At 44.4% G+C, this 13,941-nt stretch overlaps 1 protein-coding gene and 1 long non-coding RNA gene across 2 annotated transcripts in view; one reads left to right on the forward strand and one right to left on the reverse strand.

Annotated features, from left to right (window-relative positions):
• The window catches only part of LOC121279010, a 37,278-nt gene extending 30,908 nt beyond the window's left edge, over positions 1–6,370 (forward strand). The window contains exon 3 of the long non-coding RNA XR_005943312.1: positions 5,138–6,370. This is a non-coding gene — a long non-coding RNA (uncharacterized LOC121279010). The remainder of the gene's footprint in view (positions 1–5,137) is intronic.
• LOC121279009 (laminin subunit alpha-3-like) overlaps positions 1–13,941 on the reverse strand; it is a 509,546-nt gene that overhangs the window by 425,228 nt on the left and 70,377 nt on the right. The gene's annotated exons all lie outside the window — the stretch shown is intronic.

The raw sequence follows: 13,941 nt of genomic DNA on the forward strand, positions 1-13,941 counted from the left end.
GGAAAATTCAAATGCTAAATTAAAGACATATACCGATGAAAGTATACAAGTGAGAGGTATATGCAAGGTTCCAGCACAGTATGGAAATCAGTCTATTAATTTACCCATGATAGTGGTAGCAGGGGAGTGTCCATGTCTACTTGGTCGGAACTGGCTTAAGGAAATAAAGTTGGAGTGGACGGAGATTTTTCAACTCAGAATGAAAGACCTGCAAGACTTATTACAGAAATATGCCTCCGTTTTCAGGGAAGAGCTTGGGAAGATTCAATAAGCTAAAATCCAAGTGGATCCTGGGAAACCCCCAGATTCTTGAAGGCACACAATGCTCCTCATGATCTTAATTAGAGACGCTCACAGAATCACAGAGTCACAGAATCACAGTGCAGAAGAGGCCCTTTGGCCCATCGAGTCTGCACCGACACGTGAGAAACACCTGACCTAATTACCTAATCCCATTTACCAGCACTGAGCCCATAGCCTTGAATGTTATGATGTGCCAAGTGCTCATCCAGGTACTTTTTAAAGGATGTGAGGCAACCTGCCTCCAGGCAGTGCATTCCAAGCCGTCAGCACCCTCTGGGTAAAAAAGTTTTTCCTCACATTCCCCCTAAACCCCCTGCCCATCAATGTGAACTTATGCCTCCTTGTAACTGACCCTTTAACGAAGGGGAACAGCTGCTCCCTATCCACCCTGTCAATGCCCCTCATAATCTTGTACACCTCAATCAGGTCGCCCCTCAGTCTTCTCTTCTCCAATGAAAACAACCCAAGGCTATCCAACCTCTCCTCATAACTTAAATGTTTCATCCCAGGCAACTCTTGGTGAATCTTCTCTGCACCCCCGCCAGTGTAATCACATCCTTCCTATAATGTGGTGACCAAAACTGCACACAGTAATCCACCTGTGGCCTCACCAAGGTTCTATACAACTCCCTACTTTTGTAATCTATGACTTGACTGATAAAGGCAAGTGTCCCATATGTCTTTTTCACCACCCAACTAACATGCCCCTCCGCCAACAGAGATCTACGGACACACACGCCAAGGTCCCTTTGTTCCTCAGAATTTCCTAGTGCCATGCCGTTCATTGAATACCTCCTTGTTAAATTACTCCTCCCAAAGTGTATCACCTCGCACTTTTCTGGGTTAAATTCCATCTGCCACTTATCTGCCCATTTGACCATCCCATCTATATCTTCCTGTAAACCAAGACACTCAACCTCACTGTTAACCCTCTCCTCCATTCCCACCCCTCCTTCCAATCCCCCCTTTTCCAATAATTTATATAATTTTTTCTTTTCCCACCTATTTCCATTATTTTTAAATGTATTTCCAACCATTGTTTTATCTCTACCTTTTAGCCTATTTCGATCCCTTCCCCCCACCCCACCCCCACTAGGGCTATCTGTACCTTGATCGTCCTGCTTTCTACTCTTAATGTCGCCATTAGCACATATCTTAGCTAATATCACCACCGTCAACACCTCTTTGTCCCTTTGTCTATGACAACTTTTGGCAATATAAGACCATAAGACCATAAGACATAGGAGCAGAAATTAGGCCATTCAGCCCATCGAGTCTGCTCCGCATTCAATCATGGCTGATAGGTTTCTGAACCCCATACTCCTGCCTTCTCCCCGTAACCTTTGATCCCCTTACCAATCAAGAACCTATCTATCTCGGTCTTAAATACACTCAATTTCCAACTATCACTGGCCCTCTATCCAGCTCTACCTGTCTCACCAACACCCCCCTTAAACCAGCGTATATTTCACCTCTTTTCCATTTTTCCTTAGTTCTGATGAAGAGTCATTCAGACTCGAAACGTTAACTGTGTTCCTCTCTGCAGATGCTGTCAGGCCTGTTGAGTTTTTCCAGGTATTTTTATTTTTGTTTTGGATTTCCAGCATCTGTAGTTTTTTGCTTTTATCTCACTGTTAACCACCCGGCCAAGCTTTGTGTCATCCACAAACTTACTAATCCTACCTCCCACATAGTCATCTATGTCATTTATATAAATGACAAATAATAGGGGACCCATCACAGATCCTTGTGGTACGCCACTGGGCACTGGCTTCCAGTCACTAAAGCATCCTTCTGTCATCACCCTCTGCCTCCTACAACTAAGCCAATTTTGAATCCACCTTATCATATTATCCTGTATCCCATGTGCATTTGCCTTCTTTACAAGTCTCCCATGTGGGACCTTGTCAAAGGCTTTGCTGAAATCCATATAAACTACATCAACTGCACTACCCTCATCTACACACCTGGTCATCTCCTCCAAAAATTCAATCAAATTTGTTAGGCATGACCTCTCTCTGACAAAGCCATGCTGACTATCCCTGATCAAACCTTGCCTCTCCAAGTGGAGATAGATACTTTCCTTCAGAACTTTCTCCAATAGCTTCTCTACCACTGACGTGAGACTCACTGGCCTGTAGTTCCCTGGCTTCTCTCTACAACCCTTCTTAAATAGCAGAACCACATAAGCTGTTCTCCAGTCCTCTGGCACCTCCCCCGTAGCCAGAGAGGAATTAAAAATTTGGGTCAGAGCCCCTGTGATCTCCTCCCTTGCCTCCCTCAGCAGTATGGGACACAAATCATTCGGACCTGGAGATTTCTCCACTTTTAAGCCTGCCAACACCTCCAATACCTTGTCACTCCCTATATCAATTTGCTTAAGAACCTTACAGTCTCTCTCCCCAAGTTCAATACCTTCATCCTCATTCTCTTGGGTGAAGACGGATGTGAAGTATTCATTCAACGCTCTAGCGATGTCCTCTGGCTCCACCCATAGATTGCCCCCTTGGTCCCTTATGGGCCCTACTCTTTCCCTGGTTATCCTCTTCCCATTGATATACTTATAGAATATCTTGGGATTTTCCCTACTTTTATCAGCCAGAGCTTTCTCATTTGCCCTTTTTGCTCTTCTAATTGCTTTCTTAAGCTCCACCCTGCATTGTCTGTACTCCACTAACACCTCTGCCAACTTGTTCCCCATGTACCTGCTAAAAGCCTCTTTTCCTTCTCATTGTAACCTGAATATCTCTGGTCATCCATGGTTCTTTGGGCTTCTTACTCCTTCCTATCACCCTGGAGGGAACATGTTCAGCCCGTACCCTCCCCATTTCCTTTTTGAACACACCCCACTGCTCCCCTGTAGATTTCCCCACAAGTAACTGTTCCCAGTCCACCTTGGCCAGATCCTGCCTTATTTTACTAAAATCCACTCTCCCCCAATCCAAAACGTTTTTTTGCAACTTGCCTATTTCTTTGTCCATAACAAACTTAAACTGTACCATGTTGTGGTCACTATCACTAAAATGCTCCCCCACCACCACCTCAGCCACCTGTCCAGCTTCATTCCCCAGAATTAGGTCCAGCAATGCACCGTCCCTTGTTGGACCCTCTACTTATTGACCTAAAAGGTTCTCCAGTATACATTTCAAGAAATCCACTCCATCCATGCCATAAACACTATGTCTACCCCAATTAATATTTGGAAAGTTGAAATCACCTAATATGATTACGCTATTGTTATTGTTTTTACCACCTCCACAAATTGTGCACATATTTGCTCTTCAATTTCCCACTGACTATCTGGGGGTCTATAATAAACACCTAATAATGTGGTTGCCCCTTGTTTATTCCTAAGCTCTACCCACAAAGCTTCATTTGATGCCCCTTCCAAGATATCATCTCTCCTTACTGCAGTAACTGACTCCTTAACTACTAATGCAATGCCTCCTCCTCTTTTACCCCTTCCCCTGTCTCGCCTGAAGATTCTATATCCCGGAATGTTGAGCTGCCAATCCTGCCCTTCCCTCAACCATGTCTCAGTGATGGCTACTATATCACAATTCCACGTGTCAATCCTCACCCTTAACTCATCCGTTTTACCTGTAATACTCCTGGCATTAAAATAGAGGCCATCCAGCCTTGCCTTTCTCCCTTGAAGCTTATTGCAGCTGTACTCCCTCTGACTTGATTGTTTTACTGTATTATGATGCGTCCCTATTCTGCTAACATTCTGTGTCCCCTCCCCCTGCCGAATTAGTTTCAACTCCTCCCAACAGCACCAGCAAACCAGCCCACAAGGATGTTAGTCCCGCTCTGGTTCAGATGTAGACCCTCCCGCTTGTACAGGTCCCACCTTCCCCAGAAACGGACCCAGTGATCCAGGAATCTTAAACCCTCCCTCCTGCACCAACTTTAAGCCACGTATTCATCTGCATTATTCTCCTATTTCTGAGCTCGCTAGCACATGGCACTGGGAGTAATCCAGAGATTACAACCCGAGAGGTCTTGCTTTTCAGTCTACTTCCTAACTCCCTGAATTCTTGACGCAAGACCTCATCCTTCTTTCTACCTATATCAATGGTACAAACATGTACCATGACCTCTGCCTTACCACCCTCCCCCTTCAGGTTGCCCTGCAGCCGTTCAGTGACATCCTGGACCCTGGCACCAGGGAGGCAACATACCATCCTGGAGTCCTATTACTATTGCTCTTCCTCCCTTCCTCCCCTACTGTACATATAGGCTGCTTATGGTGCCAGAAGCTTGGCTCTGTCCGCACTCCCTGGAGGAACCAATGCCTTCATCAGCCTCCAAAATGGAATACCGATTTGTGAGCGGTACCCCAGGGGTCTCCTGAACTACCTGCCTGTTTCTCTTGGACTGCCTGGTGGTCACCCATTCCCTTCCTTCCTCAAGTCCCTTCATCTGCGGTGTGACCACCTCTCTAAACGTGCTATCCACGATGCTCTCAGACTCGTGGATGCTCCACAGTGTCCCCAGCTGCCGTTCCAGCTTTGAAGCCTGAGCTTCCAGGAGCTGCAGCTGGACACACTTCCTGCACACATGCTGGTCCCGGGCACTGGAAATGTCCCCGGCTTCCCACATGGAGCACGAGGAGCACACCACGGCTTTGAGTGCTCCTGCCATGACTTATCCCTTTAAATTAAACCTTTTAATTCAATTACTCTAGGACCCTTCTTTCTTGATCCTCGTTACTGTAGAATATACAAACTGTAAAACACAAAAAGACCTTAAACTATAAGCAAACTATAACTAAAACTTAAAGTAGTAAATACCTTACCCACTATTTACCAGTGATTCCTTTCCCTTGTAGCCTCTCCTGCTGCAGTACGCTCTGAAGATTTAAGAAGTTGGATCGCAAGGAAAAAATGCAAAGAGCACCTCGTCCCCTATGGACCGAATTCCCACTTTGCACTGAATTCCGAATACCAATCTGGCTGTGCCCCACTCAGGACGTGCTCTCTCCCCTGTTTGTGTGCAAGCTCACTTGAAGTGGATGGATGTATACGAGATGAGATCACCCACATCTGCCACCACCACAGACAGATTGCATCAGATTTCTGTGATACATGGGTCACCAGAGGCAATTGTATCTGATAATGGAACGTCATTCACCCGCAGAGAATTCCAAAGATTTACAATTTGCAATGGCATAACACAGGCTAAGACCTCACCATACCACCCTGCATCCAATGGTTTGGCCGAGGGGGCAGTCCTGACCTTCAAGTCCAGGATGAAAAAAACTATTGTAACTAGATTATCACATTTCCCACTCAGCTGTAGGACTACGCCACACACTACCACCGGTATTGGCCCCACCGAGTTATTGATGAAGAGACACCTCAGGGCACTTTTGAGTCTCATAAGGCCAGGTGGTTGGGGGGGGATGGTAGAGAGAAGTCAGGAGGCCCAGAACAATGGACACGATTACCATAGTCATGAAAGAAACTTCACTGTTGGAGACACTGTTTTTGCAAAGAACTTTGGAGATGGGCCCAAATGTCTCTCAAGTGAAGTTAGTGCTTGACAGGACCCCTTTCCTATCACATATCGGTCGAAGGCTGGATAATGAGGAGACTCATAGATCACCTCAGGAAAAGGGAAACAGATCTACAAGAAAGGATGCACCAAACATTCCCATTTGAGTCTACACCACATGTAGAAGGATCTCCACTTGGTTTGGAGGTACCTGTAGGATCTGTTTGAGCCTGCAAGAGTCAAAGAAACAAACTTACTGGTCCATACTGGAGGGTCTAGTGGAAAGATAACTCCTGAGAGGGAGGCCTCGGATAAACCATTTGAAGTTGTAGAACTACAACGTTCGACACATTTGAAGAAGCCTCCAGAGAGACTGAATTTGTAAATAGTTTATTTATGTAAATAGTTGATATATAGTAAAGTTGTCAGTTGTACTTTTGAGTAAGGAGGAAAGGATGTGATAATCTGAGGTGCAATACACCTTTAAGAGAATGTAAGCAGATTAACCACGTGACTGTATTACCCAATTGCTGTGTAGTACAGGCCACAATGTTAATCAGTAGTTTAAAACAGGACAAAAACAGAATTACCTGGAAAAACTCAGCAGGTCTGGCAGCATCGGCGGAGAAGAAAAGAGTTGACGTTTCGAGTCCTCATGACCCTTCCACAGTTCTTCTCCACCGATGCTGCCAGACCTGCTGAGTTTTTCCAGGTAATTCTGTTTTTGTTTTGGATTTCAAGCATCCGCAGTTTTTTGTTTTTATCTCTGAGTTTAAAACAGGATCTGGTTTGAGCAGCACACGTGTTAGTGTTCTGTTACTTGTGTTAATGAACAGCATGTGCTTCATCTTACATTGGTCTCTGTGTCTGCAGTATCTTGTCTACCAACTCACTCACTAGTAGATAGGTGTGCAACCGTGTTCGCTAAGCAAAGCGACCCGATAGAAGGAACATAACATGCAGACTGCCTTTAGGCAGAGGTGCAGGCTGCCTTTAGGTGGAGATGCAGGTTGCATTTAGATAGAGGTGCAGACGGTCTTTAGTTGGAGGTGTAGACTGCTTTTATGAAGCGCAGGCTTTCTTCACCATATGCTATCAGTCTCCTGCTGAGTGCTCAGGCAATCAGCAGCACGGCCCCTGTTCACACTAACATTACAATGAGGTAAATGAGGAGACAGGACCAAGTTCATGTGCTGCCTGCCTCAATGGCAACAGGCACAGGCAGGGTGCGACCTGCAACCCAGGTGTTAAATGCATATTAATTGTGATTAATTAATTTTTTGCAGGCAGTGGGCACTGACTGGTGATTCTCTTTGATCTCTATTGAAACTGTGGTTGTTGGGTTAGGAGATGTATGGTTGTAATGATAATAAATATAAGAGCGTGTAAAGAAGATTGGCTCCATTTCTATCCTTCATCAACTGACTTTTTGGATAATAACACCCTGCACCCAAAAATGGGCCTAGCCCTTTGTTTATGGCTTCAGTGTGCATATTTACACAATGTTAGATTCCACTACGCATATATTACTAGCCTTGGCATTGCTATTCCTAGCAGAAGATTACTGTCTGTATTGTGTTTATAGTCCTGTTCATACGATGGCTGGAAATTTATCTATGTGAAGAGTAAACAGTATGGAGTGATTTACTGCATTTCTAGTTTGGAATTAAAAGCCTTTACCTCTTGAGGTCTCGACTCTGTGAAGTAAGGGAATTACAATGAACCAGTATAATCACCTGATTGAAATCTCCAGTTGTAGGAAAAGAAAGCTCAGTAAAGGCAATGTGCTGGTAATTTAATACCGTCTACACTTCAACTAAAACTGGGCAGCTGCCAATATAAACCCTGGGTGATCAAATTCACTGGAGCTCATCTCAACTGGAACTATATGCAATCTTTATAGGAACTATGCTATAACTGGAAGGCTGGAAGTGACAGAAGAACTCTTGTAACTAACAAGAAGTAATTTGAAAGCTTGTAATGTGACTTTCATAACCTATTGATATTTATACATTTGATGATAAAACTAAAAAACCATCACTGAACTTCGAGTTGTGCTTTTTCTGACATGCAAATGCTCTGCTCCAAGATCATCTTGGCAAAGAAAGAACATCAGGATTAGGCTTCAGGCTGCAGCAATTTCAGCTCAGCACAAATCAGCTCCATAATCACCTTTGGAATTACTCCCCTTGTGACTGCAGCAGACTATCAACGCACACAAAATTCTGATGTGCACATGCCCAATCAAATTGAACTGTGTTGCAAATACTTTGCAAAATCCTTTAGATTTTTGGTTCCACAGGTTGGGAAGCCCTCTGCTACATTATCCATCTGAGCAGAGGCAATGCATTATTGACAGAGGGGTACGCCACAGACGCTGGCATTTTCCCAGCAGGGCTCACTGGACATGTGATGGAGGAGTGAGATTCCAAGGAGCTTAGAATTCTTTTTTGCTTCCTATCGAACAGAGTGAACCCTCGCACAAAAAGTGTTTGCCACGTAGTTGCACAGGGTGATCAGAGAATATCTTATACAGTGAAATCATCACCAGATGAGGTGACTACCAAAGCATTTCAACCAAGTTAACAGCAGCCTGACTGTGATTGCAACTGAAAGCGAGGAAGCCCATGATCAGCAGAAACAAGACATGGCCTGAATACAGGGTTGACAGATTGGGTACAACGTAGAAATGATACCTGTGTCTCAGTTCACAGCAATCAACAGCAGCAAAAAAATCAGCACAACAGCAGTGAATTGTACCAAAGCATATCATAAAAACAATGCTGAAGCTGCAGTCCTTGGCCCGCCGCTACTACATCTGCTTTCAATCAGACTACCTTAGCAAGCTTTCAGGAGTTTGGAAAGTTTAGCTTCAGAGACAAAACACATGGAGAGGAGTAAAACATGTTACTAATAGAATTTCTAATGAGATAATGATGGATGAAACAAATTAGGACTTTTTGGTGTAAAAAATAAAAGTCAGCATTGTACAAGTAGAGTTTAGTTATCTGAAAAGCCTCCTATGGAGGTCATTCTAACAGAAATTACTGGGTGGGAGTCCGATAGAACCAGATGTAACTTTCGTTTCACATCCCATCCAATACTAACCTCAATGGAGAGTAAACATGGATATCGTCAGTGAGTGAGGATTTCCACTGTGACTCAGTACTGGGTGAGTGAGTGAGGAGACCCAGTGTGACTCAGTACTGGGTCAATGAGTAAGGAACCCCGGTGTGACTCAGTACTGGGTGAGTGAGTGAGGAGCCCCACTCTGACTCAGTACTGAGTGAGTGAGTGAGGAGCTCCAGTGTGACACAGCACTGGGTGAGTGAGTGAGGAGCCCCAGTGTGACTCGGCACTGGGTGAGTGAGTGAGGAGCCCCAGTGTGACTCAGTACTGGGTCAGAGACTGAGGAACCCCAGTGTGACTCAGCACTGGGTCAGTGACTGAGGAACCCCAGTGTGACACAGCACTGGGTGAGTGAGTGAGGAGCCCCAGTGTGACTCAGTACTGGGTCAGTGAGTGAGGTGCTCCAGTGCAACTCAGTACTGGGTCAGTGAGTGAGGAGCTCCAGTGTGACCCAGCACTGTGTCAGTGACTGAGGAACCCCAGTGTGACACTGCACTGGGTGAGTGAGTGAGGAGCCCCAGTGTGACTCGGCACTGGGTGAGTGAGTGAGGAGCCCCAGTGCGACTCGGCACTGGGTGAGTGACTGAGTACCCCAGTGTGACTCATTACTGGTGAGTGAGTGAGGTGCCCCAGTGTGACTCAGTACTGGGTCAGAGACTGAGGAGCCCCAGTGTGACTCAGTACTGGGTCAGAGACTGAGGAGCCCCAGTGTGACTCAGTATTGGGTCAGTGACTGAGGAACCCCAGTGTGGTACAGTACTGGGTCCGTGAGTGAGCAGCCCCAGTGTGACTTAGCACTGGTTCAGTGAGTGTGGAGCCCCAGTATGACTCAACACTGGGTCAGTGAGTGAGGAGCCCTAGTGTGACTCAGTATTGGGTCAGTGAATGAGGAGCCTCAATAAAGGTTAAAATACTCAGGGGTTTGCATTTCATCCTGTCAGTTTCCTGATGGACTTACAATTATCTGCAGTTGAATCTGCTTGGAAACATAGGGACATAGGATATAAATACAGGAGTAAGCCGGTTGGCGCCTTAGATTAGATGTAAGGAAAAGATTTACTATTGCATCTCAAAAATGTACCTCATCACCAACCTCAGAGAAGTACTCCAACTGCACCAACATGTGAATTTTCCATTTTCTTGACCAGTCATTTTATACCCTCTCTCAGTCAGATTACAGTTCTCAAGGTATATTTTATAGATTTGCACTCCTGCCATGGAACTTTACTGGGACTAAATATTGGGAACCAAGGTATGATTTTTAAAAATTCATTCATGGAATGTGGGCTTTGCTGGCTGGGCCAGTGTTTATTGCCCATCCCTAGGTATCCTTGAGAAGGTGATGGTGAGCTGCCTTCTTGAACTGCTGCAGTCCATGTGGTATGGGTACACGCACAGTGTTGTTAGAAAGGGAGTTTCAGGATTTTGACCCAGCGACAGTGAAGGAACAGCGATATATTTCCAAATCAGGATGGTGAGTGACTTGGAGGGGAAATTCTAGATGGTGGTCTTCCCATCTATCTGCTGCCCATGTCCTTCTAGGTGGTAGTGGTCATGTGTTTGGAAGGCACTGTCTAAGGAACATTGGTGAGTTGCTGCAGTGCATATTGTAGATAGTACACACTGCTACTACTGTGCATCAGTGGTGGTGGGAGTGAATGTTTGTGGATGGGGTGCCAATCAAGCGGGCTGCTTTGTCCTGGATGGTGTCAAGTTTCTTGAGTGTTGTGGGAGCTGCACGCATCCAGGCAAGTAGAGAGTATTCCATCACACTCAACAGATGCACAGGGTTTTGTGCCAGAAACATAAATTTGTAAACAAAACCTTTCTGTACCAAAGTAAGGATAATTTTCGGCTGCTAGTCCAATTAAGACTGGATTGAGACTGCCAGAAAACAAGTATTTGCTAAATGTCCTACACATTGTATTTTCCACAGCTTGTTAAACTTGGAACAAAATTTAAAATGGCTCTGATCTTTATCTAACCACTGGAGACCTCAAGAGGTACATAAGGGAGTCAGTGATAATAACTGAACAAAACAACATAAAATTAGTTCTTACTGCACATTACTACAGGGAAAATAAAATGAAGAACATGGGCCTGGAGATTTTCTCCATTTTCTAAAGGTATCAGGCTTTCAGGCCTCTGATCTGAAACACACCTCCTATTACCTTTATTCAGAGCAGCCACACAGACATCTTACAAGAGACTCAGAAGAAATAAATTGAGATACAGGATAAATTTGCAGGACTATGAATCACAGAATGGTTACAGTACAGGAGGAGGCCATTCAGCCTGTCATGTCTGATCTGGCTCTCCGAGGGAGCAATTTACCTAGTGCCTTCTACCCATAGTCCTGCATATTTTTCCCTTGCAGATAATGAATCAATTCCCTCTTACAATGCCTCAATTGAACCTCCCTCTGTGACACTGTCTGAAGTGCATTCCAGATCCCAACCACTCACAGCATGGAAAAGTTTTTCCTCATGTCTCCATTGTTTCTTTTGCCAATTATCTTAAATCTGTGCCCTCTAGCTCTCAATCCTTCAACCATTGAGAACAGTTTCTCCATACTCACTCTGTCCAGATCCCTCATGATTTTGTATACCTCCATCAAATCTCCTCTCAGCCTTCTATTCTCCAAGGGAAACAGTCCGAACTTCTCCAATCTATCTACGTAACTGAAGTTTCACATCCCTGCAAACATTTTCATAAATCTTTCTGCACTCTCTCTAATGCCTACACATCTTCTCGAGAATGCAATCCAGTTGAAGATGAGCTAGTGTTCGATACAAATTTGAAGTAACTTCCTTGCTTTTGTAGTCTATGCCTCTATTGATAAAGCCTAGAATACTGTATGCTTTGTTAACTGCACTCTCAACCTGTGCTGCCACCTTCATTGACTTATGCACATGTACACCTTGGTCCCTCTCCCCTGTACCCTCTTCAGAAGTGTGCCCATTATTTTATATCATCTCTTTTGAGGAATCACATCTAACTGTAGATGCTTTCTGATGCCTGGTACGTAGGCAGTAAGTCCCAGCGATTGCCTGATCAAATCATACAGCATGCTGCTTCAGTTGTCCATAATAGGCAGAGTGCAGACTATATTCAACTGGCGCGCACTTGCAAGACCCAAAGCAAAAGATCTGTTGTTAGTTGTGATTCCACAATTGGGTAGCACTTGCTAAGCAAACCTGATTATGCTAATAGCTACACTAACAACCAATTTAAGGTAATCAGTCATGCTCGTAATGTGGCTCTTTTACACTGCAAACAAAAGGAATCTGTTCAAATCTTGCACCTTTCTTTTGAATTACCAAGGAGCTTGAGTAGCTTATAGCTCCCCATCGCTTTCTCCATGACAGCACTTCAGCCCATTAGAGTCGACTTGCTGTAATCAGCACCCCTTTTCTCCTGCAGTGTAAATGGTTGTGATCGTTTGAAATTTGGCATTCTTGCATTTGTCCTGATGAGTACAAGGTGAAAAGCTTCAGCAACATGTCTCTCTTTTCAGCAATATTCTTTCTCTATTATAAACCACACTACTGTATAAATAGTTGGTAAAACAAGATTAGACAACTATTTAATGCATTTTCAGCCAGAAAGTTAGAGGAACGTAATTCTTCATAAATTGTCCCTTTATTCAAGTTCTTGCAGGCTGAGACAGATGCCTGAAGACTCAGTCACGTAACATTTTAACTAGAATCTGATAAAGACTGGGTCTTCTGCCAGAATTACCTGTACACATTTAACCATATATTATCAGAAATATTTTCAGTAGCAGAATTTGATATTGCTGCAATTACTATAAATTTATTGCCAGTCATTTTAGAAATAAATTACTAACTGAAATTGACGGTCAAAGAAAGGAAGACTTTGACTTACATAGCATCTTTCACAACCTCAGGATGTGCCAAGGAGCTTTACAGCAAATGAAATACTTTTGACATACAGTGATGTTGTAATGCATGAAAAATGGCAGCTGATTTGCACACAAGTTCCCACAAACAACAATGTGATAACAGCCAGATAATCTGCCTCATTAATGGTAGTTGAGGGATGAATATTGGGCAGGACACTAGTGAAAATTCCTCGACTCTTCTTCAAAATAGTGGTGGTCCAACAAGGCCTTAGTTTGTATATGAAAGACAGCACCTCCGACAGTGCAGCACTCCCTCGGTACTGATTCTCTGACAGGGCAGCACACCCTCAGTACTGACTCCTCAACAGTACAGCATTCCTTCAGTACTGCCCTTTGGTGCTCACTCCATACAGCCCCTCCAACAGAGCAGCACTCCTTAGTACAGCATCTTCAAAATTGCCACACTCCCTTGGTTCTGCCCCCCCCACCATTCCCTCAATATTCCCTTCAAAGATGCAGCACACTCTCAGTGCTACTCCTCTGACAGTACAACACTCTTTTAGTACTTCCCCTCCAACAGGGAAGTGTTTACTCAGTACAACACTGCAAGTACACAACTCTGTGAGTGGGATTTGAGCCTATGACCTTCTGACTTGGAGGCGAGAGCACTACCCACTGAGCCACTGCTGACAACTGACCCAATGCACTAAACTGTAAGGAGCTGAATTTCCTACAGGCTTCTTCCAATCTTCCACCATAACATTCGGCGAGTCTAGGGCTGTTTGCCGAATTCTGCTGACGCTCTGATGGTGACTTGTCAGAAACTCACGGAAATCACCCCTGTTTAACTCTCAAATACAGAAAACTGCCTGTACATTTACAGCATTGAGTAAGATGATTTTACAGTAACCATGTAAAATTTCTCTGGAAAGAGCAGTTGTTACCTTAGAAGAGTTCCTTAGAAGAACTGATAGGCCTCAATGTTTCAGGCAGTATACTCCGCCCCTCATCTGGAAGAATGGCTAGAACAGGTGAAAGACGCAACTATTCGTAATGGAGGATGGGAATATGGGCAGGATCTTACTGCTGATTTCAGGCTATTTTGTAATAGGTCAGTACATGCTGCTGATTGGTCAACTGTGCTG

The sequence above is a fragment of the Carcharodon carcharias genome, chromosome 6, assembly GCF_017639515.1.
Source record: "Carcharodon carcharias isolate sCarCar2 chromosome 6, sCarCar2.pri, whole genome shotgun sequence".
Lineage (NCBI taxonomy): Eukaryota > Metazoa > Chordata > Chondrichthyes > Lamniformes > Lamnidae > Carcharodon > Carcharodon carcharias.